The sequence below is a fragment of the Lissotriton helveticus genome, chromosome 6 (genome assembly GCF_964261635.1).
Source record: "Lissotriton helveticus chromosome 6, aLisHel1.1, whole genome shotgun sequence".
Taxonomy (NCBI): Eukaryota; Metazoa; Chordata; class Amphibia; order Caudata; family Salamandridae; genus Lissotriton; species Lissotriton helveticus.
In genome coordinates this window covers 148,864-173,697 of record NC_136067.1, presented here as the reverse complement: position 1 = coordinate 173,697, position 24,834 = coordinate 148,864, and positions in this window count along the sequence as shown.

The window sequence follows — 24,834 nt, the reverse complement described above, 5'->3', positions numbered from 1 at the left end:
TTTAAAATGTGTCTAGGGTCTGCCATTGCAGAACCTGCGTGCAGTCTGGTACTGTCATGCTGGCTGGGCAAGTGCACACACTTGCCAGCCTGTAAACCTTCCGTTTACTTCATATTAGTCACCCCTATGGTAGGCCCAAGAGCAGGGTGCATTGTAAGTGTAAGGTAGGACATGCCCTGATGTGTGTGGCTTGTCCTAATAGTGAATTACAGTCAAATTCGTTTTTCACTATTGTAAGGCTACCCGTTCTCTTAGGCCAAGATGGGCTGCTGGAATTATTGCACTCTATAATCCCAGCAGGCTCAGGGAACATGGTAGAAAGTCAAGTTTAGTATGCCTGAGGTTATTTTAATATCCTGTGTTTGCAAATGCTACTTTTAGAAAGCTAGCATTTGCTTGCCTAACCATTTCAGCCCGCCTCTGCTAGGATGTGTATCTGACTGTCTGGGATATGTGGGTGACAGGGCTGGGGGATGACAGGTGGTGAATGCAAGGATTACACCTTAGTGGGAGGTGGGAGTGCCCCTGGACTCTTAATAAGGCTGTGCTCTGCCACCACAATGCTGGCTCCACCTCCTGGAGAGCGACTGATGACTCAGCCCGACACCTGGCCCAGGAAGGGAGAAGCACTGTCAACAAAGTCATCCTGGCTGCCCCTGTCCACACAATGCTGGCTCCACCTCCTGTGGAGCGTCTGATATGCCATCCCTGCTCCCTGAAAAGAGAGACCAGAGTACACCCAACAAAGTGCTCAGAGACTGAAAGAAGTTATGCAAAGGCCCCCCCTGGCCTGTAAGAACAAAGAAAATGCTGTATAAAAGTAGGAGCCCTGCTCCTTGCAAAGCAGATCTTGTTTCCCACAAAGAACCTCTGCCCAACTAGAAGGAGAAGAAGATGCTGGAAGGACTGGCCTGCTGATTGTCTTGCTGAGGAAGGAGAGGAAAAGACTTGCTGAAAAGACTTTGTAAACTTGTGCTAGAAACTTTCTCCAAGGGCTTGACTGAGCTTGCCCCCTGAACTGAACCCCAGGACCAGTGGGTTCAAGGTGTCTTCACCCGTTTATCTTCAAGGTGATTGTGCCTCTTGCTGGAGCTGAGTCTGCGCCCCCATCGCCCCCTCCTAGGGCTGTGGCACTCGGGAGCTCGCCTGCCCTTCACCCGTGAGAGCCTCGCTCCTTGGAGTCGCTCTCTGCCCCCGGGTCAGGCTGCCTGCTCCTCTGCCCCCGCCTGCCACTGGAGCGCGCTGAAACGCTCACTCGCCCCCTCCTGCCGGAATTCCTCCGTGGCCGGTGATCCTGGCGAGACAGCCGCCCGCACTTCGGACGTGTCCTGCTGTTCCTGCTCGCCAGCCCTTAGACATTGCAAGCCGCGCCGCCCCACTGTGGGGAGACCCCAGTACAGCCGGTACTGAGGTCGTGGGCCGCACCTGCTTGTGTGTACACCCCCCGCTGCAAGTGGAAACCCGAAGTCACCGCCAAGAACCAAGTCGCACTGTCGTGCACGACTCGGCCTTAGAAGAGAACTAAGATTCTAAGGTACGTCGCTAGAACAACGGGCTCTGGGCCCGCAACATTTTATTTCCCCGTGATCTAACTGTGCGCGCCGGATTGACTTGAAAGAAACCATACACTATTACAATTACGGCCCGTATTGCCTAAGTGACTGAGAAGTTGTACGCTGTGCCCCTCGCACTCGGAAACGTGCCCAGTACGCTGAAGCCCCCCCGCAGTACGAGCCGCACCAGCTGGGTACGACTTGCACCCGGGTTTTGCCTGGCTACGCCTCAAGCCTCTAGAGGGTGGCGCGTACGCAACGTATGCTTGTTCACGCTAGGTGCGTGAGATTTGGTAAGGCCTTTCCTCGTAATTGTACGGAGCGCACCGGGGCGTTCTCGAGGGCAAGGGCTGTTGAACGCACAGTGCCTGGCCCCAAAGAGAACATCTGAACCTGAGAGAAGGGGTATTGGAAGTGTTTAACCCTCTAAAGACTGAACATTGATAGTACAACCCAGGGCGTCACTATTGTATAAGAGTAACTGGAACTGTAACAAAGAGAACATTGCCATTCCACTAAATCTGGTGACCCGAAGTAAAGCACATGTTTAAAGGTCTTGTATTTACTGCCTGCTCAGAAATAGTATATTTTTACATAAAGAAACCGTATTTTGATAACCACAGCCTGGTGTCCATTTGTGGGGGGGGATTGGTATATTTACTGTGTGTGTGATTACAAATGCTTAACCCAGAAACGCCTGAAGAATAGCCTTGGCTGCTCACGCCACGTACCTAGAGGATGAGCAAGGGTAATTGTAAGGGGTCATCCTTCGCCCTGACTTAGAGGAGAGAGTCCCTGCTTGTCACAAGTGAATACTTGCGCCAACCAGAGACCCCCAATTCTAACATTTATGTTTGTTATAACCGGAGCATGCGGTATTTACGGATGGCATGCATTACGTTTTCTTCCCCTTACCCTCACTACAGGTTGTGTCCTTAGGGGTTCTCCTCGCACGCCGGCAGTTCAAGCTTCACATATCAGTAAACTTGGTGAGTTTGGCAGCGGCCATGGAGTTATCCATGAATGTTGATATTAGTAATCAGATACATGTGTTTGTGGAGTATATCTTGTGTGTGCGACAAGGGCTATTATGAATAATTGGTATGAACAGTATGTTCAAGATTGGAGCTTGGAGACCTAAAGAGTAATATTGATGTCTTCAATTTCGCCCCACTAACATGGGAGAGAGGTTTGGACATACGCATTATTGCTCAGGAGATGTTTGTATGTTCTTGTGGCTTGGGATGTTAATTGTAATGAGATTTGATGTGACTAACTTGAATCCTTCTAACGCCCGAGGATATATGTTTTATTTTGCAGTACTTGTATCCCGTGTCAGGGTAATTGCCGCCACATGCCAGGATTTCTGTATTTGTGTACCCTGGTAATTAACCAGAATAAGGTAACAGGGTTCGCTTGACTGGGACTGTTAAAAGTCCTGAGGAAGACCGGAATGACACGTTAGTGTGGGCACACCAATCACGGTTGAAACATGTTGACTTTGGCAGTCTAAGGAGGGTTGTTGTGAGCTCCTAATATTCTCTCGAACAAGCCCATCCTTCTTGAACTTTTAATCCTGTCCGTGGGACCGTGGAATAAAATGGATTAATATGTTATCCTTTGAGCCAGTTTTAGACTTTTCTTTCACTGCACTTATTTCTATCACTCTTCCCAGTCTGGGTTGGTAGCACTTTACTCAGCCATTTATGAGTACTGTTTATGTTGTTTGTTTACCCCTCCCCTATACTCCATCCTGTGCGTGGCTACGCCAGGGTGTTTTATAAGCAGACCCGATGATGAAGCATGTCACACGCAGATTTGTATGTGAGTGAGGTCAGTTTTACTAAGATACTTTATGCCCCTGCATGCTTTTTCAGTTTCGGTTTTCCTCTCTACCCCTCTTGGTGTGAATATGTTGTAGAAGGGGGTCGGGGTAGATGAGTTTTTGACCCTCTCCCCTTCCTGTTTGTGTGAAATTGCATCACAGAACAACCCCGGAGAATAGATTCCAAAAGCTGCAGAGGGGTCCTGCTCATGCATTGGCACCCTCTCACATAAAACCCAGCACCCTATCTCCTGGATTGATAAGGCCTGTCATAGAGGTGACTGATAGATTTATATGTGCAGTGATAAGGTAGATATAGTGAACCTATGTCTAAGAAAGGGGTGCATGCACCACCTTACACAGGTTGTAGTAGCAGGCAAGTGGTGTCAATTTGAGTGGCCTCTCAGGGGTGGCATAATACATGCTGCAGCCCCTGGGTGGCCTCTGGGGTACCTATGCCATAGGTACATAGTATACCATATACTAGGGACTTATAAGGGTACCCCAGAATCCAATCTGGAGTGTACCTAAAGTACATGCAATCACTTTAGGGAGAAAGCAGCTAGGCTGGGATCCGAAATAGTAGGATCCCAGCCAGACCAAGTTGAAAACAGTGAAACATCAGCAAAAAGTGGAGGTAACTAAAGTAAGCAGATCCTACTCTCCTACACAACCCCCCCCTCCCACCAGGTCAGGACATTAAACTAACCTTGACCACTTGAGTCTTCATGTTCTAAGTGGAAATATCTGGAGAGTCCATCTGCATTGGCATGGTTACTCCTAGGTCTATGTTCCACTGTATAGTCCATCACCCTTCATCTGTTTTAGCCATAAGAGGGACATATGGCTGTCTGAACAATGAAGTGAGTGCCAAACAAATATGGCCTCAGCTTCTTCAGAGCTCAAACCACAGCAAAGGCCTCCCTCTCACTGGCTGACCAACGTTTCACTCTGGGGGTCAGCCTTCTGCTAATAAAAACTACTGGCTGATCCTGACCTTCATCATTCAATAGTGATAACACCACCCCTAACCCCAACTCAGATGCATCTGTTTGGACAAGGAATTATTTGGAGTAGTTAGGACTTTGCAGAATGGGAGTAGTGCACATGGCCTGCTTCAGGTCATCAAATACCTTTTGACAGCTAACTGTCCACTGAACTTTCTTTGGCATTTTCTTGGAAGTTAAGTCATTCAAAGGGGTCACTATGGATCCATATCCTTTGACAAACCTCCTATAGTATCCAGTCAGGCCCAAGAAATCTCTGACCCGAGTCTGAGTGGTTGGAGCAACCCAGTCTCAGTGGCCCAGGTATACAACTTGACTCTGCCCTATCTGGCACTTGATGGCCTTGATAGTGAGGCCTGCTTTCTGCAGGGCCTCCAAAACAATTCTCAGGTGGACCAGGTGATCCTCCCAGGTGGAGCTAAGGACAGCAATAACATCTAGATGTGCTGCGCTATAGGCTTCCAGGCCCTTTGTTCACCAACCTTTGAAAAGTGGCAGGTGCATTCTTCAGATCAAAGGGCATCACCACAAATTGGTAGTGCCCACTAGGGTTTGAAAATGCTGTTTTGGCTTTGCATCCTCAGCTAATTTGATTTGCCAGTAGCCAGTGGTCAGGCCTAATGTGCTCAGAAACGTGGCTGAGGCCAAACTATCTATAAGCTCATCTGCCCTAGGAATTGGATGTGCATCAGTCCAAGTGACTGCATTGAGACCCCTGTAGTCAACACGAATCCTCATCACTCTCTTACCATTCTGGGTGTGAGGTTTAGGTACTAAGACTACTGGACTAGCCCAATGGCTTTCAGTGGTTCAGTTACTCCCAAATCCAACATCGTTTGGACTTCAGTGTTGATGTGGTCCTTGACATGGTCAGGTTGCCTGTAAATCTTATTTTTAACAGGCAGACTGTCCCCCGTGTCCACTTCATGAGTGCACCAGGTAGTCTGACTTGGAGTCAGTGAAAACATATATCTAAACTGTTGTAGAACTTTACTGCAATCAGTTTGCTGCTGGTCTGTGAGGCTGCCTGCCAAGCCTACACCATCTACTGAACTATCATCAGGGTTCTGTGAGAGCAGGTCAGGGTGTGGATCATTCTCTTCATCCTGTCCCTCGTCAGTAGCCATGAGCAAGCCCATGCTGCCCCGACAACATATGGTTTGAGCCTGTTGACATGGAGCACCCTATGTCGGCTCCTGGGAGTTCCTAGGTACACCAGATAGGTAAACTCTCCCTTCTGCTCAATTATTGTTTGAGGGCCATTCCACTTGTCTTGGAGGGCTGCTGGGGCCACAGGCTCCAACACCCATACTTTCTGTCCTGGCTGATACAGTCAACACAGCCTTTTGGTCATGCCAGGCCTTTTGCAATTCCTGGCTAGCCTCAAGGTTTTTAGTTGCATTCTTCATGTACTCAGCCATCCTGGAGACCAAGTACATAGTCCGCAATATACTGTATAGGGGGTTTGAGAGTTAACTCCCATCCCTCCTTCACTAGCCACAATGGACCCCTAACAGGATGTCCAAACAGAAGTAGTTCAAATGGGCTGTAACCAACCCCTTTCTGTTGAACCTCTCTGTAGGCAAAGAGAAGGCAGGGAAAAACTATGTCCCATCTGTGCCTAAGCTTTTCTGGGAGACCTTTAATCATGCCCTTTAGGGTTTCGTTGAACCTTTCAACTAACCCATTGCATTGTGGGTGATAAGGGGCGGTACATTTGTGTAATTTACTTCACACTCCTTCCACATTCCAGTCAAGTAACTAGACATGAAGTTTGCAACTCTGTCTGATACTACCTCCTTAGGAAAAGCCACCCTGGAAAAGTTTCCCAAGAGGGCCCTTGCCACCGTATGAGCTGTGGTAGTTCAAAGGGGAACTGCCTCTGGATACCTAGAGGCATGGTCCACCACCACCAGTGTAAATCTGTGCCCAGATGATGTTTGAGGATTCATGGGACCAACTATATCAATCCCAACTCTCTCAAAGGGAACCCCCACCACGGGTAGTGGTATCAGGGGGGCCTTTGTTGTACCACCTGCCTTACCATTGGCTTGATAGGTGACACAAGAGCGACAAAACTCCTTGGTGTCTTCAGACATGTGAGGCCAATGAAAGTGAGGGACTATTTTCCCAAGTCTTGTTTTGGCCCAGGTGACCTGCTAAAGGGATGTGCTAGTGTCAATAGGAAACCCCTAAACTTCAGAGATATAACCAACCTCCTGGCTGCACCAGGCTTGGGGTCTCTACTCTCTAGGTAAAGGAGTTCATCATCCCAGTAGATCCTATGGGACCCACTAGCACCCCCAGCAGCCTCAGCAACGGATTGTTGTCTGATGGGTTCAAGAGAAGGGCAGCTCAGCTGCTCCTGGCTCAGATCTGCCCTGGAAGGGCCCCCTTCCCCCAGGAACTCAACCTGATCAGGCTCAATCTCCTCTGAGACAGTTCCTTCTTCAGGACTGAGATCATATCTCTGAAGAGACTGATCTGGACTCTGAGTCAGGGGGGAAGACACTGCCTTACCCCAACTGCCCCTTGTCTCGGAAGGTGCTTGGTCCATGTTTCCATGATCCAGGACCTTTTCAGTGGATGACATTTTTGCCTGTGACCTGGTCATAGCAAACACATCTGCAGGGATGCCCAACATTTATGCATGAATCCTGAGCTCCACTTCAGCCCAAGCTGATGTTTCTAAGTCATTGCCCTACAAGCATTCAACAGGAGGTCTGCACTTACCATAACCTTCTTAGGGCCAGTTACCCCTTCCCAGGAGAAATTAACAACTGTCAAGGAATGGTCTGTCCTGACATTGCTAGCATTGGTCACTTTGTACACCTCACCAAGTATGATTTGCTCAGGAGCCACAAGATCTTTTGTCACCATTGTGACACTTGCCTCTGTGTCCCTGAATGCCAAGGCCTCTTTCCATTTATCAAAGGCTGCTGTCTTTATTTGCCCAGATTACTGGGACTGACAAATAAGGAGCCCGCATCCAGGCCTCCATCACAGACCAGCACAGCCTGAGTTGGAACTCTGACTAGGCCAGAGTCCATCTCAGATCCCAGGGTTAACCCTAGTACACCCTTATTCTGAGTACATAAATACGCCTACAGTACCACCACTTGGAGCTGAACTAGGTTCAGTGGTGGTTGGAGTTGAGTCCTTGGACGTGTTACAGACACTTGTCCAATGGGTCTGCTGTTTACAGATTTGACACCATGGTTTCTTTCTTGCCTTTACCTTGTCGGATTGTGACTCCACCAGTAAAAGATTTTTGGGGCCTTTGAGAAGACTTCTGGTCGTTACCCTTTTCCCCAAGCTTGCCTGAGGGTTTTGAATCTTGCTTCTTGGAGTCACCACCTTGGTTCTGAACCTTCTGCCTCACCCTGGTTCTGACCCATTTGTCAGCCTTATGACCCAATTCTTGGGGAGAGGTCAGATCAGAGTCCACCAGATACTGATACAACAACTGATCTTGACAATTAGTAAGGATTTGCTCCCTCATAATTAAATTGTATAATTCTTTAAAATCACACACTTTATGTCAACCCAGTCTTGAGTCTGTGTCTTTTGGGTGTCTCTGAACTCAATTCTGTATTGCTCAGTGGTTAAGCCAAACCCATCAATCGGAGCAGTCTTCAAGACTTTGTAATTATCAGCATCCTCATCTTTAACAGTGAGGAGCTTGTCTCTACCTTTGTCTGCCTGCAAAGGAGAGCCACAATATTGCTGCTCACTGCTCCTGATGGACCCTCTGTACTTTACAGGCCCTCTCAAGTAAAGTTATCCATTTGTGGATGTCATCCCCACTCTGATAGGGAGGGACAATCTTGTTCATGTTCCTATGATCATGAGCATGTTCTCTACCTCTTGGGACCCAACTTTTTAGAAGTTTTCTGAAGCTCCAGAGATTCCCTGTCTACGGCTAATTGCTCTCTCTTGATTCTGAGCTTAGCTCTCTCAAAGCCAAGCAGTTGGCACTTTCTATCATAAGAGGACTCCCTCCTTTGAGAAGCAGAGATCCTATGAGAAACAGAGGTCCCTACAGATATGCTTTACGCTATGCTTTATGAGCTTAATAATAAGATAGTAGATATATCCGCTGGTAATAACCTCTTCTGACATTTAACCCTCAAATGAATTCATTGTTTTGATTACTATTAATGCATTTATTATTGTTAAGCACGCTGAGTGTTCTAAGAATGTTTTACAATTGATTATTATGAACTGAATAGTATCAATGATGCTTTATTTGTATAATTTTAGATTTCCCTGATGAAGGTGCAACTGGCACCGAAATGCATTGGACATGATCGTTGAATCTGGTGAAAATGTTTCAATATGAACTCATGAAAATACTATGAGAAACCATTTCTTGAAATACTTTTTGAAATAACGCAATAAAACTCAATTTGGAACTAAAGAAAGCGGACATACAGAAATTTATAATTTACCTTATGTGTTTGAACATGTGCTGATTTTTCAGCCCCTTGTTGTGCCCGGGGTGATAGGATTATGGTTCAATAGTCCTACTACATTTGGAATAGTCCCTACAGATACACCAGAATGATTAGACTCCTGGGAAGGAGATCTAGATCTTCTTGGCACACTGCTAACTATTCCTGATGGAGTGAAGAGAGGACCCCTCGTGCCGGCTCATGCATCCCCAGGAAGACTTGGATTGTCCGGATTAGTATCATCATGATCCTCCTGGTCAGCTTCAGAGTCTAGGTCCTGGATGTTTTCACTTCCCAGCCTGTCCTCTTCTACTGGCCCACCCAACCTGCCTCCCTCATCGTCTTTCTGAGGTCATCTAAAAGCAAAGCCTCTACGAGGCATTGGGTATTTGGGTTTTTCACTGTCTTTACCCTTCTAGATGCACACATATTTCTCAATTCCTGAAATGAGAGATGGTCATACTTAGCAAGCAAGGAGCCACTGGCTTCTGCCTTAGAAGACATACTAGTGTTATGTGATGTAGGCACCTACCTAACCTAGTGGGAACTACTAAACTCTTGAGTTGTAGAAAGGGTGTGCTAGACCCTTGACTTACCCAACTCTTAGTTCAGTAGAACTTACTTTATTCTAGCCCTGCACTGTTTAACATCTATGTTCAACCCCTAGCAATGGTTGCTAAAAGTAGAGGGTTGTCATTGGTATCTTATACCGATGACACCCATCTAGTCATTGCCTTTTCAAAGAACTGTAAAAACTACCTTTTTAAATTTAAAGAGGATCTGTTAGTGATTTCAGACTGGATGACAGCCAACTGCTTGCAGCTTAATGCTACCAAGTCGGAAATTCTTGTCCTGGGGAATGATAGTGCTCTCAGGTCAAAACAGTGGTGGCCGGATAAACTCAAACCAGCACCACTGCCTAAAGAGGTGGTTAAGAATGCAAAATTTCCTAGCTAACGTGCAGGAAAGTTTCAATTCTATTAAGGAGGCGGAGGTGAGGATTAGGCTGTCACTTTCTCCATCTATTGTACTCCAGCAGCCTTTCAAACTGTTATAGTTTACATCAAAAACTACATTTCTTGTGAACAGAGGGAAAATGGAAACAGAAAATGTCCTAACAGTATTGGCCAATCCCAAGCCAGGATGCCTCATATCCTCCTTTGCGGGCACTCTATCTTCCTCTTTCTTCCTGTGACCCTTCTACGGTAGTCTGCCAATTATTCTTGTTTGCCAGTATCAGAACCTAAGGTATAAGGAAAATTAATTAAGCGTAAAGGGAGTCATTTCTGTGAAACCACTTAACACTACTTAACTAGTCAACTACTAATAAGTAACAACATTGTCTTCAACAGTGTACAATGCAGGACTTTATCATAAAGAGTGTACTCACCTCACCAACGCAGAATTCTGTGAGGGTTCGAATGAAGACCGTGTGCGCTAATATTCGCCTCCACCTCCTTAATAGAATTGAAACTTTCCTGCACGTTAGCTAGGAAATTTTTTATTCTATGTCAGGAGCGGAGGCTTCTGATTAGCCTATTTTAAAGCTTATCCACTGCCAAAGAAGCCTATGATACTACTGGCTTAAAATTAAAATCTCTTGAAGGTTGAGTCCGAGGACCAGTCTGCGGCATTTAGAATGTCCTCGAGTCGAGCTCCCAGGGTAAAAGCCTTGCATGCCATCGCACCTCTTACAGAGTGAGCTCCAAAACGGGAGATATCTATACCAGCCTCCTGCATAACCCAGCAGACCCATCTCGCAATGGTAGGGGACAAAACCGCCAGGTGTGGATTCGTAAGAGCAATGAACAACTGCTTGACGCCCTGTTGGTGTATATCTATTGTTACCACTTCATAGGCTTTGAGTGCTCCAACCACACATAACTTAGGGACATCCGGATATGATACAGAGTGTGGATTGCACTTGGTATGCCTAGAAATGTGAAAGGTGACACCATCCGGAGTAAAGACATGGCCTGTGAGGTCTAAGGCCCTCACGTCCGAGACAAGAAATTAAACACAGCAACATCGCGAGTTTAGCTGACATCTGCTTCCTCGATAAATATTTATTAGATGGCCACTCTCGGAACAAGTTCAGAACTTTGTTCACGTCCACAAAACTGAGTAATGGGGCTCCGGAGGGACTGATAACCCGATACCCCTCAATAGTTTACAGACCAAAGGATGTTCCCCTATCGGGTGATTATCCAGAGAATTGTGGCCCACCGAGATTGTTGATTGAAAGGTATTTATTAACCTGTAGGCCAATCCTTCTTTTGCCACTGAGGCTAAGAAGTTAAGGACATGGACAATGTCCGCCCCCATCGGATCCACTTGTTGTCGCAGACACCAACTACTCCATCGAGCCTAGGCTGATCGATATCTCTTGTTGGTGCTGTCAGCCCAGGATTTGGCAAGCAGCCTGGCAGCATCCTCCGAAAGTCCCGGGACTTTCCAACATTTCCAGTAACCCGCCAGGCCATCAGACGCAGGCTGCCCGTGGTCAGAAGGCGGTGAGGATTCCCTTGAGGATCCTTTAGGAGACCGGGGCCGAGGGGTAGAGGGATTGGAAAATCCCAGGAAAGTTCCATCAGAACCGGAAACCAGGCTTGCGATCTCCATATCGGGGTAATCACCACCAGATACGCCTGTTTTCTTCTCACCTGGGTTGATAATCACATGATCATCGCAAAGGGGGGAAACCCGTAACACCGTTCCTTGCTACAATCTTGAAGAAAAGCAATCACTGCTGATGCCTCCGGATCCGGGTGCCAACTGTAGTAACGCTTCAATTGGGTGTCCAGCCGAGAGGCAAAGAGGTCCACTGAGAACGGACTCCATCTGGCCTGGATTTCCCTGAAAACATTGGGATGAAGTTGCCATAGGCTGGTGTCCTTCCAGTGGCGAGAGCACCAGTCTGCCACCTGGTTGGACGACCAGAGAAGGTGCTCCGCTGATAGGGATATCTGGTTGGACAGACAGTATTCCCACAGGTCGCGGGCTAGATTGGATAATGCTCTGGACTGGGTCCCGCCGAGGTGGTTGATGTTGCGTACTGCTGCTACATTGTCCATCTTTAGAAGGACTCAGCTTTGGATCTTGTCCTTAGTCCAACATTTCACGGCAAATGACCCCGCCATCAACTCCAAGCAGTTGAGGTGAAGCATCCTTTCTGCAGATGACAATCTTCCGCCTGTAGATACTGCACCACAACGAGCGCCCCAGCCCGCGCCACTGGCATCCGACTCTATTACCAGATCTGGCCTGGAGTCAAAAATCGCCTGACCGTTCCAAGACTCCATATGTTCGATCCACCATTGCAACTCTGTTCTTGCCTCCTCTGTGAGGGGAACGACCCGAGAGTAGGTGAGACCTTTGCGCAGGTGAAAGGCTTTGAGGCGCTGAAGGGCCCTGTAGTGAAGAGAACCCGGGAATATCGCTTGAATTGATGATGACAGAAGTCCTACCACCATGGCTAGTTTTTTCTTTAACTGTGGTATATCTGCAATAAATGGTAAACATGAAAGAAAATGATAAGTTTATTGTTTAATTTATAATTTGTACTTTGTAGTGCTAAGTCTAGTAGTTAATGTCAGGTACTTACTTTGGTTTTCTTTATCCTTTTTTTGAAGGTAGCAGTTTTCTCTTCTGTAGAAAATTTGGCAGAGTTTCCCCTTCTTGAAGTTTTGTAGCACCAAGTGGTATCTAATTGTGTGTTTTCTTTCTTTATATAGTGTTTGAATTATGTGTTGGTTGATTTGATTGGTCGATTTAATTGTTTGGTGTTTTTTATTGGTTGTTTGAGATTTTTTGAATTTTTTGGGTAGTTCAGTGATTGTTTTTGTAGATGGTAGGTAATGGTTTTATATTGTGGTGCGTTTATTTTTCATTTTATTTTTTAAATATTGTTTTGTAATGTGAGCTGTATAATGTTTTATATGATTATATTATGTGAACTTATTGTATTATAAAAATGTTTTATATGTTATAAATGTTGCTGTTTATTTATTGTTTAATTGTAGTATGTTATATTTTATATAAGTATGCTGATATATGTTACGATTAATGTTTTATTTTAAAGATTTGTGTACTTTTATGTTTAAGTATTGGTAGTCAATATTTTTGTACTCGATATAATTATGTCGATATTTTTTGTAGTCGATATTCGGTCCCTCGATATTGTTTCAGTGATCCCTGCTGAACTTGGAACAAGAAATTAGATTTTTTTTATTTTTGGCATGCCAGTTTACTGCTTTGTATGGAAAAAAAACCAGCATGCAAGTGCAGCCAATGTAAGAGCAATACATGGGGCTGGAAGGGGCTGGGAGGCTGTGGGATGGCGCAAAGGGCAGTGAGGGTGGGAGGCAGGGGGCCACGTACTTATTCTTAGGTGTTGGCTAGCGTAGGCTGCGCTTGCGCAGTCTCGCTGGTGAGATTTTACATTTTCTAGTAGTGGGGCTTGAACCCGCCACTCTTCTCCATTGGCTGGCCTCCTAAATGATGGCCAGTCATTGGAGAAGAGGTTTGTCTTTCCAATTAAGCCCCGTATTTTTCGGATTTGGGGGTGTGTTTTTTAGGTTCTTTCACTCTGTGATGTCTCAAGTATTTAAAAAAAACAGGCCCCCCCAGTTTGAAAAGGACGGGGCTTACAGACTCCTGCTGCTGTGTTGAGTCCTCTCCTGGTGCGCTGCGAACACTACACGCTGCTGTGTGCGCATTGAGTAGTTCAGTTCACTTGGTACCAATAAACAGCTCTTTGTGGGGGCATGTCCAAGACCAGTCCGCACTCTGCACACCCAGAAGCTTTCACAGCAGCAGCATTCGGAGGCACAGAGCAGAGAAAAAAAATCGCAAGTGGATAAAGGGCCTACACGAAGGCAGGGAGTCACAGAGCCATACCCGTGCCCAGGGAACCACTCACAGCAGCGGCGGCACAGTATAGGGCAGGACGCAGAGCGGAAGAGACCATAGGACCGGAGGTCGGTAGCAGCGGGAGGGAAACAGGAGGTGACGCGTTAGTGACGAACGTACTGTCCGGCCGGCTCTCCGGTGGCGGAGCGCGCCACAGACGCTTCTGCGTGGCTCAGCTAGAGTCCAGTAAGACTAAGCCTATTGTGGTGACGAGCCTAGTTACCTGCACTGTTCACATTTGCACGAGGGGAAGGTGTCTCTCAGATGGTCTCACATACGGGTGCTGGCTGTTTCACACCGGTAGGCTCAGTGGGCCTGAGACGTAGGTTTTCTCACACAACAGTAAGTCACTCAGTAAAAGGCCAGGATCTCAGCCCTCGCAACGGTGAAGCCCACCCACTGACGAATGGTGGGACGTGCAGCAGCTTTCTCCGGGGTCCCACAGCCAATGGAAAACTGACAGACGGTCCACTAGCCAATGTGAGGGACGATGCAGTCTTCGTGGCCCCATAGCCAATAAATAAACGATAGCAGCTGTGCTAACCAATCGTTGACTGCTGTGTACTTTCTGGAACCCTATAGCCAGTAACCAACTAACAGAAGTTCAAACAGCCAGTACGGTCACCCGCATTCTTGCAAGCAATCTCCTTTCACTACACTGTTCGTAGTGCTAACAGAGTATGTTTCCTCTTAACTCATTGCCTTGGAGCACTTGTCCCAGCTCTGGCGCTGCGGTTCGCTTAATTACCGTAAGGGACAATAGCCGTCAGTAAGGGTGCCCTGGTGACCCAACTGGTTTAAATCTCAGCTGAGGACTGCGAAGGGAAACTGGACACAAGTGATCATGTTCTTTAATATGGGAAACCAGACTCAGCTTAAACTTTCAAGATAGATGAATGGAAGTAGATGAAAATTTTGGAGGGGTGGACTCATAATTGTTTGCCCAATTATAGAAATAATCTGGGATTTTACCCATTACTGGGAGTCTTGTGTCTAAACACTTACATAGACAGTCAATAACTTGACTGATTAATTGGCAGCGCTGCACATGACTGTGAGGAATTCACTGACCCAGTATGTTTTGGGCTGTCCCTACAGCATCATGGCTTGTCAAAAACATTTGTGGGGGGAAAATATCATATGTGAGAGGGCCTCTTATGTTTTCTCGTAGCACAAGCACCTCAAAACAGAAGCAATATTTAACGAAACATTTGGAGCACACGGCGCAACCTAGTGGCAGTTGCCTTTACTTCTCTCATGAATATATCACAGAAATTGGCAGCTGTCTTAACTTGTCTAATAATATACCCCAAAAACACGTGAAGCCCACATTTAGAATAACTACCTAGATTGGACAGTAGCAGTGTGTGGCTGTGTAAAGTGCTGTGCCTGGGGCAAACAGCCCTGGCAGTCCCCTACCTCTCTTTGTAACAGCCCTGATATATATGGTAGAGATTAACAAAAACGTGGCCCACCTACAATTACTACAACATTTAACAGCAAGCCTTCTCTCAGGGTTGGATCATGTTTCAAACACTCTTAGTACACTACACTTGTTGGCAAAAAGCACAAACATTAGTAAAGTCAATAAGTCTGGTATTGTTGGCTGCTAACTTTTGGCTTTGCCAATTTTTGTGATTTTGTTTGTTGTAAATTTGTTTAAATGAAATACTACCTCTCACCCCCTCACAACCCCTCACCCTCACACCCTCACCCTCACACACCCTCACCTTCACCCCCTCACCCCCCTCACCCCCTCACCCTCACACACCCTCACCTTCACCCCCTCACCCTCTCACCCTCACACCCCCTCACCCACCCTCACTAACCCTCACACCCTCACTAAATCTCACACCCCCTCACCCTCTCACCATCACCCCCGGCGCTTCTGTGTGTGTGTCGCTGTGGGTGTGTGTGGCACTGTGTGTGTGTGTGATGCTCTGTGTGTGTGGCTCTGTGTGTGTGTGGCTCTGTGTGTGTGTGGCTATGTGTGTGTGTTGGGGGCTCTGTGTGTGTGTGGGGCTCTGTGTGTGTGTGGGGCTGTGTGTGTGTGGGGCTGAGTGTGTGTGTGTGCGTGTGGGGCTCTGTGTGTGCGTGTGGGGCTCTGTGTGTGTGTGGGGCTCAGTGTGTGTGTGTGGCTCAGTGTGTGTGTGTGATTGTGGCTCTGTGTGTGTGGAGCTCTGTGTGTGTGTGGCTCTGTGTGTGGCTCTGTGTGTGGTTCTGTGTGTGTGTGTGTGGCTCTGTGTGTGTGTGGCTCTATTAATCAACTAGTCACTCTCTACTAACTATTAATCACTGCTAATACTCTCTACTACTCTCTAATGCAGACCATTGCATTGTAAATGCTTGTTTAGTTTGGGCCGTGAGGATTTGCAAGAGAATGGTGGGTGCCTGCGGGGCGACTAATTTTATTCCACTGTAAGTGGGCATGGAGGGTTTCATGCAGAGGGTGGTGCAGATGGGTGGCACGATTCGAGATTGGCGGTTAGAGTTTTTTCAGAGGGTGGTGGGTGGCAAGAGGCCAGGTATTCATTTTTTCAATTTTGGTTGAGGATATATGTTGAAGGTGTTGGGAATGGGTGGCACAAAGGCAGGTTTAAAAAAATTTATGTTATATGTGGCTCCTCCATCACTCACTCCTCTGCCTCTGAATAAGTGCAGGGGTGTGGAATTTAATGAAATATGTACTTGTCCAAGGGACAAGTAGCTTCATAAATCTACTTGTCCTGTAACAAAATCCACTTGTCCCTTTGGTGCCACATAGTGTGCCGTAAAATAATGGCAGCCATCTCAATATAGAAGAGCTCTGATAGTAGCCTCTCTGGTTAATGTCAGGCTAATACTATAAAAGGATTTGACTTTTGGGGGTTTTCACTAGTTTTTCTCTAATCTTTTCCCATACTGAGAAAAGTTGGACATTTACTACTCCTGACAACGGCAGAAGTAAAGTTTCTTCCAGGGCTGGGAAAAATGTGGTTCGAGGAAAAGTGAACTTGTAAACACTCAGATTTCCACTGGGGCACATTCATCTTTGCTCATGCTAAAATGCAATTCACAAATATTTTCTAGAATTACGGTTTCCTGGCCTACTTAAGGAAATTCATGTGAATTCATGAAAAACGTAAATCTGCATTAATATAAGGACATATATCCTGGGTGCACTTTTGTGACTTTCTTTAACATTTGAGCCCCTAATTCAATCTGAGTTAACCAAGACCTTTTTGTTTTTATTTACTTGATTTCTCATCCTATCTATAGGCTGGCTTCATTGTGTGTGACAACATTCTGCTCTTTTACAAAGCAGTTTTGTTCAGTACCAGGAATTTCTATGGCAATGAGGCCTTTATGAGACCAAATACTGGCTGTCTAGTAAGAACGTGCTGGCGAACAGCACCACACCTCCCTGATCATCCCCAGGTAGAGAAAGGAGCATAGTGCAGGCCAAGTGAGTAACCAGAAAATTGAAATACCCCCCACTTTGATCCAAAGCTCTTATGCCACCAAGCAAGTGAAAAAAGTCACTGGAGTCCTCTCCAGAATTGCTCTGTCTCTTCCATCCAAGCATCCATCCATTCATCCTTTCACCCACTGGTATCTAGCATTTCATCTTTACATGGTCATCCATTCATTCTTTCATCCATTAGCCTTTCACCAATATGTTCGTCCATCTGTTGATTTGTCAGTCCATCCGCTCATCAATATCCAAACCTACCCATCCATCTCCAAACCTAACCATTTCAGCAATCTGTCCATCCTTTCGCTCATCCATACAGCCACCCATTCCCTCCATCCATCTATCCATCCATCCTTTCACTTATCCATCCATCCTTTCACTCATCCATCCACCCTTTCACTCATCCATCCACCCACCCATCTACCAATCCATCAATCCATCCTTCCACTCATCCATTTATCCTTTACACTCATCCAACCTTTCGCTCCCTAATCCATACACCCTGTAACCCATCCATCCATTCACCTTTTCCTTCATTATAACATCCTTTGTAAATCCACTATCCCCGTCACTCAACCATCCCTGTCACTCATTCATCCATGCATTTAGCCAGCAACACTTCACTCACTCATCCTTTCACCCACACATTCATCCATCCTTTCACTCACACCCACCCTTTCACATTAATTATGAGCCTTTGTCTGTCGAGCTGCAGACAGAAGAGGCCCATCAAGAGCTCCACCTCTACAGTAGCTGCTAAAGTGGGGTGTTCACGAAGCTCCTGTTCATATCTATCCTTCCATCTCCAAACCTATCTATCAAACTCATCCATCCAGCCTTCCTTTCACTCATCCATCCATCCTTTCACCCTACACATCCTCCTTTTCGCTCATATTCATCCACCCTTTCACTCATCTCTCCATCCATCCTTATGCTCATACATCCATCCTCCTTTTCACTCGTATATCCTTCCACCCTTTCACTTCCTCCATTTATGCTTTAGCTCATCCATCCACCCTTTTACCCCATCCATCTTCCATTTCGCTCATGTATCCATCCACCCTTTCACTAATCCCTCCATCTACCCTTTCACTAATCCCTCCATCCACCTTTACACTCAACTATCCACCCATCCATCCACCCTTCCACCCGGCTAGCCACCTACCCACCCACTGATTCATCCACCCATCCACCCACTCACTCAGCCATCCATCCATCCATCCATCCATCTACTCTATCTCTCACCCATTAATCCCCCTTTCATTCAGCCATCCATCCTTTCACTCATCCATCCACTTTCACCCCATCCATCCACTCAGCCATCCATCCTTTCACCCTTGCCCATCCATTCTTTCACGTATCCTTCCTTACATCCATCATTTCACTCATTCATTCATGCATCTATCCATCCACCGTTTCACTCCACCCATTCATCCATCCATGCCCCTATCCATCCAACCTTTCACTCATTCATACATGCATCTATCCATCCACACTTTCACACATTAATGTATTCATCTATCATCCACTCTTTCACTTATTCATCCATGCATCTATACATCCACCCTCTCACTTATTCTTCCATGCATCTATCCATCCACCCTTTCACTCATTCATCAATGCATCTATTCATCCACCCTATCACTCAGCCACCCACCCCTTTCAAATCCATTATGGGCCTTTGTGTGCAGACCTGCAGACTGAAGAGGCCCATCAAGAACTCCACAGCTGCTGTAGTTGCTATGGCAGTGTGTTCAAAATGCCCCTGGTGTATGCACAAAGTGAGATGAGAGGCCTAGTGCAAGGACAGAAATGGGGGTGGCCTTAGGCCTGCCTGAAAGCCTCATGGAGAAACTTATGAGCTTTAATGTAAGCCCTGAATGACTAAGAAAACGAGAGGCCAAGGGGAGCAGGTCCGGGCTGTCAGAGAGGGCGGTGTTAGCAGGTTTAGGCATCGGTGTTCAGGAAAGGCAAAGTGCAAATAAGGGGGTGCACGAGGTGCATAAGAAGGGAAAGCACTGCTCATGGGGCTGTATGAGGCCCAAGAGTGGAGCAGCGATTAAAACGCAGGGGTCATAGAGTTCAAGTCAGAGCAAGGGGCCAAGAGGCAGATAAGGCAGCCTCTTACATGCCAGTGCTGTGAGTGTTCTGGAGCTGCAGAAGCACATGTTTGTCTCATGCTCAAAGAAAATAAAAGGAACAGGGGCGGGCCTGGGGGCCACACAAGCTTATGGAGCTGGCTGCAACTTTGAGCTCTGCTATATCTCTGTTGTTGTTCTGCTCTGGGGAAATTAAAGTGCAGGCCCCAGCACCATTAAACTGTCTACTTGTCCTTTGGACAAAATGCAAATTAAAACCTCTTGCCCTCCTAAGAAATCTAGATGTCTCGGGCGTCGGGAGATAGGAATTCCCTATCCCTGAAGTGGACTTAAAACCGACAGCCCGGGTTTCTACAACTCATTTCTAAAGTTGTGTCACAATTTACTTGAGACATAGGCCAATGGTAGTGTTTTTAATATGGTTTGGGGTATTCGTTTGCCTAGGGCAATACGAGAGTTAAACAAATGGCTAGGGCAGCTGTTCAGGTGTGTTATACAAAAAGAACTTTTGATGGACAGAATGCAGAACAATGTCATACATTCACTCCAGTACTGAGATCTGGGCATAAATCCATCGTTTTTTTGCTCACCATGCCATTCCAGTTTGAACCCACCCATATCCAAATGAGTCTTGACCCTGTGCCTCATGGGAACAGTCCATCCCGAACTGCCAAGCCAGGTCTTCCCTGGACTGGAAACAAGCATCCTAGGACCGGTTTTGGGGTTTCACCCCTCTTCAGCCAGGATAGCTGGGGGTGAGTGCTTGCTATGTTCAACACTCCACCCATTATCCCTTTGGTTTTGCTTTGTTCGCCCTAAGTTGGCAGGGTATGCCCAGACGTGGGCCCCTTGCTCACTTTGCCACTGGATTCAAGCTAGCCTGGCTGATGACGGCTGATTAGCCAGAAACAGGTCCCAGGATGCTTCTTTCCGGTCCAGACTGATTTGCATATGGCCATGTCTGAACTGGGGTGGTAGAGTGAGCTAAAGAATGATAATGGATTAAACCCAGATCAGTTGACTGGGGGTGAGTCTTTGCTATGTTCAACACTCTGTCCATCATCCCTTTGGTTTTGCTTCGTTCAGGTGTGGAAGACATTAAGTTTTCACACTGTGGCTAATACTTTCAGACATGCTCATTCTAGTGTCCATGAGTACACATATTATTCCACTTTTTGAACATCTGTGTCCTGGAGCAACTATTTTTTGTAGTTGCGTAGTGTGGACAGAAATGTAAAGGTTTGTTATTTCCTATTTTGCAAACTTTCAGACTCTAGACCAACGCTCTCTAAATATGAGCATATATAGGGCTTTAAAAACCTGAAAAGCCTAGAAATTCATGCTAGATGCATCGTTCGACTTGATATACTCATTTAAATTACCGGATGAAATTATAAGGCTTTATAAAAATGTACACTGTATCCTTAGACATGTCATTGTGTGGGGAAAATTTAAGGTGTACATTAGAGATCTATCTGAACCCTTGAAAATGGCATTCTTAGGGTGATAGGGAAGGACAGAGTGCAACTTGGATTAGTTTAAGATGCCCCTGGGGACCACACAATTATTGTCAGAACAAGAGATCATCGAACAGAATGTCTTAGCCAGAAGAACAGGATAGATAGATGGGACAAGGCAATAATGTGATTCAAGAGCAGTTTTAAATATGCGAAGGGCAAATAGCACACCAGAGTAGAATAGCAGATGGGCAATGAATGAGTTGTTATTCTATGTCTATTAGGTATTTTACAGTCAGACACTCTGTATCTCAGGCGTGTTGAGACACAACCTCAATGAGGCTGATCATGTAAGTGGATCAGGTGGAAGCTACAGCTTTGGCCTTCCAATAGTTCTTCAGGAGGATGTTGCGGTTAGTGACACTCTTAACCCTGATAAGGCTCCTGGCCCAGATTGCCTGTTTTTTAAAGTTATTTATGTAATGGTTTCTTAATGTGCTCAGGCAATAAGAGGGTGTGACAAAGTGACAGGAGTTTCAAGGAAAGCAGTAGTCTCAGGATGAATATGTGACGTTACATTGCGGTCTTCACACCGCGATACATTTACAACGCAGGCATTACAACGCAAGTCATTACAACGACTTGCGCTGGATGGCGCTGGACTTAAAAATAGTATGATTTACTATTCAAACTCCAGCCCACGTAACAGTAGGGAAGGTGTTGGAATAGTATATCATACCATTGCTCAGTGTATAGCGCTATCCAGCGCAAGTCGTTGTAATGCCTGCGTTGTAAACGTATTGCGGTGTGAAGAACGCAATGTAACGGATGTCTCCCCTTAGGATGCTGGGAGGAAGAGGTGGGTTTTTGGATATTTTTGAAAAGATGTGGTTGGTGGGTCATTGTGTAGACGCAATGGGAGAGAGTTCTTGTCTGCAGTTTTTTAACCAGATAGCCTGGGATGCTAAAGTACAGAGCGTTAGCATAGTCAATGCGGGAGAGAATAACGCTCGGGCGACCGTTTCCTTAGCAGGCCTGGGGAGCAAAGGAAAGAATCGTCTTAGAGACTTAAGAGTGCCAAAACACACTCCAGTTAGTTTCTTAATTTGTGTCGAGAAACGAAGCTGTTCTCCACACCATATCTTCAAATTCTTAACTGGGGTACCCGCAGAGTTAGGTTGGGGAAAGTCAGGAGGCCACAGAGATTTTCTAAATGCAGGGGGGAATTTGCCATACAAGAGGACCTCCGACTTATCCTCATTGCACTTCAGTTGAGCGCGAGCAAGCCATTTAAACATCGATGAAAGACATCTCTGAGCCCCTTCGGTCGTCAAGTCATAGTCTTTCCAGGTGAAGAGCAGCTGAGTGTTATCGGCATAGGCTATTATCTTTGCTCCTAGTTCCTTCGCCAGAAAGATAAAGTGAGTCAGATAAATATTAAAGAGCAGAGGGCTCAAAGTGGAGCCCTGAGGGACTCCCGTAACTACTTTCCTAGCAGCTGATGAAAAGGGTGGCATCCAGACCAGCTGGGAGCGTTTTCCAGAAAAGATTACAGCCAGTCCCAAGCTGGACCGATAATGCCAATGTCAGAGAGCTGAGTGCGGAGTAATTGGTGGGGCGCCACATCGAAGGCGGCAGAGAGATCGAGAAGCACCAAGGCTGCTCTGCCACCCGCGTCCAGACTTTCCCTTATCGCCTCAGCCATTTCCACCAAAGCCGGATGGCGAGGTAAACACAGGGTAACCGACGTAACCCAAACTATTTCTGTTATCCCCGCTATGATGGGGTGACGTCAAACATCACTAACACACCACATATGCTTTCAGCCTCGACACCACTCATGACATGACGTCATGGACGATGCACACTAGGCCCGTCTTAACAGTGTTAAAAAAATACTATATATATGAGCATTACCGTTCTGTAGTTTAACAGCAGCAAAATGTATTAACACACTTATGAAAACTTCATTTCTGTTAGGCTGGCAGAGGTAATGAGCTATAAACACCCGAATGCGACTCAAATAGAAGACTCCCTGGAAGCTCTGTACTAAAAGGAACAGTTGCTGTGTGAGTCTCACTGAAGCGTTGCAGGGAGGGTCACTGATGCAGGCTTCCCGGGGTCCACGAAGGAGACCCGCTAAAAGGGTGGCCTATTTAGTGCCACAAGAGGCACAGGAGGCAGCCTCCCAGTGTTTGGGACCGTCTGGGGTCCAGGTGTGCCGCGACACTTCCGGGGAGAGGTGGGCGGGGTGATGTACATATACCTCTCCCCGCCCACTGGGCGCCCTCTTTGCCCACTGCCCTGTAAGATAACCCCCGTAAGATAACCCACCAATGTTGGGATATTTGTAATGCTAATAAACCTGCAGCAGTTTTCTCCACAAGGAAGGTGTCTTGTTTGGTTATTGCTCTAGGAGAATGCTGTATGGGGGAAGGTGAGTGTTTGCCGATATTGGCACTATGTGCCTGTCCTTGAAGCGGAGGTTATTAATGGCCCGTACCCTCTCAGAGCTCTACATGGGACTGTCGTGAGTTTACTATCTTTCATAGGGTTGCGAGGCACTATCTCTCACAAGGATTTCTCTAATTAGGCTGTCCATGGCGGGTGGGTCAGAATCCTATTAGAGATATGACATTGCGGCCTGCCACGGATCGGGTTGTCACTGATGCCACTAAATGCGTAGACGGTTTCTTTTGAGACAGTCTCCGACATGACCCCCGCTTTCTACAGTCAGTAATACCACTGTAACTGGCTGTACTGTCATTAAAGATATTTTCATTTCTGGGACATCAGGGACAGGACTGTCATTGACAAGTCTGCCAGGAAAGGGGTGTTCACTGTCCGTCCTGTCATTACCAGGACTCTCACTGCCAGACTGTCTCTATTAGACTTAGTAACTGCAACTCTTGACACTGTCTTTAACGGGCAGTCACTCACTAATGGGACTGGCGCAGCCACGACTGCCATTAACAAGGCTCAAGCTGAGACTGTAGCTGTCACTTTTGGACTGTCACTTCTACGTCTATTACTTCCAGCTCTGCCATGAATGGGACTGTCCTTGCAGGGAACTGTCACTTACTGCTCTGGCACTGACTGGACAGCCACGTTCAGAGCTGTCACTAATGGTATGTCACACTAGTGCAGGCGGAACTGTCACTGACTGTCAGGGACTGTCACTAATTGCACTTCCTGGAACTGCTTCTAATGGGGGTGGGGACTGTCTAAACTGTTATCAAGTACCCATCCATCCCCCCTTCCCGCCAGACATCTGTCCCGAGTCCCTGTTTAGCTCACAGTTACTCTTGTGCAGTGGCCTTGTGCCCAGATAGCGCCCAGAGGCGAAGCGCTGATTGTGTACCCCTTCTTGTTTCTGTGTCATGGTGACATATAGCAGGCACAGGGTGGTTTTCTGAGAGACGCCTTGGGTGTGTAGCGGTGTGCTGTGTAGCAAGGATTTCTCTGATACTGTTCATTTTGTAGGTAATGTCAGATGCTAATTCTTTTTCAGAGCGTCAAGATTGAGAGACAGGAGTGCATGGTGGAGAGAGCAGATTGTTGACTGTGCGTGGGACTGAAGCAAGAGGGTGGGTTTTGGAAGTATTCTGATTCGTTGTTGTCTAGGGCTAAAAACAATCTAGCTGGTGTAATTCAATTTCTTCAGGATTTTCAGTGTTATACTTAATGTGATTTATGAAGATGTGTTTGCACCTTGGTTTTCAAAGAAAGGATGCTAGGTAAGACGTGCACCTGTTGATGTGACGCAGAAGAAGCCTGTACATAGAGGACAGTTTGAGTACAAGGCATTTTTAAGGGTACACTCAAATGGCTTGAATGACATAGTTGCTGCAGCAGAAGGTAGTTGCGGATATGGGATATAGTTTAGGACAACACGGAGGGAGCTGGGAAGCTGTTTCCTTTTAGAGTTGGATTTGGATGCAACAAAGGGAAGGGATGTAGAGATACTGATCAGAATTCGTATGAATGCATGGTCAAATGTGTATTAAAATGTCAATTAATACTACAACAGAATGTGCTGCATTATGAGGCATAATTTGTCATTTCTTGTTCCTT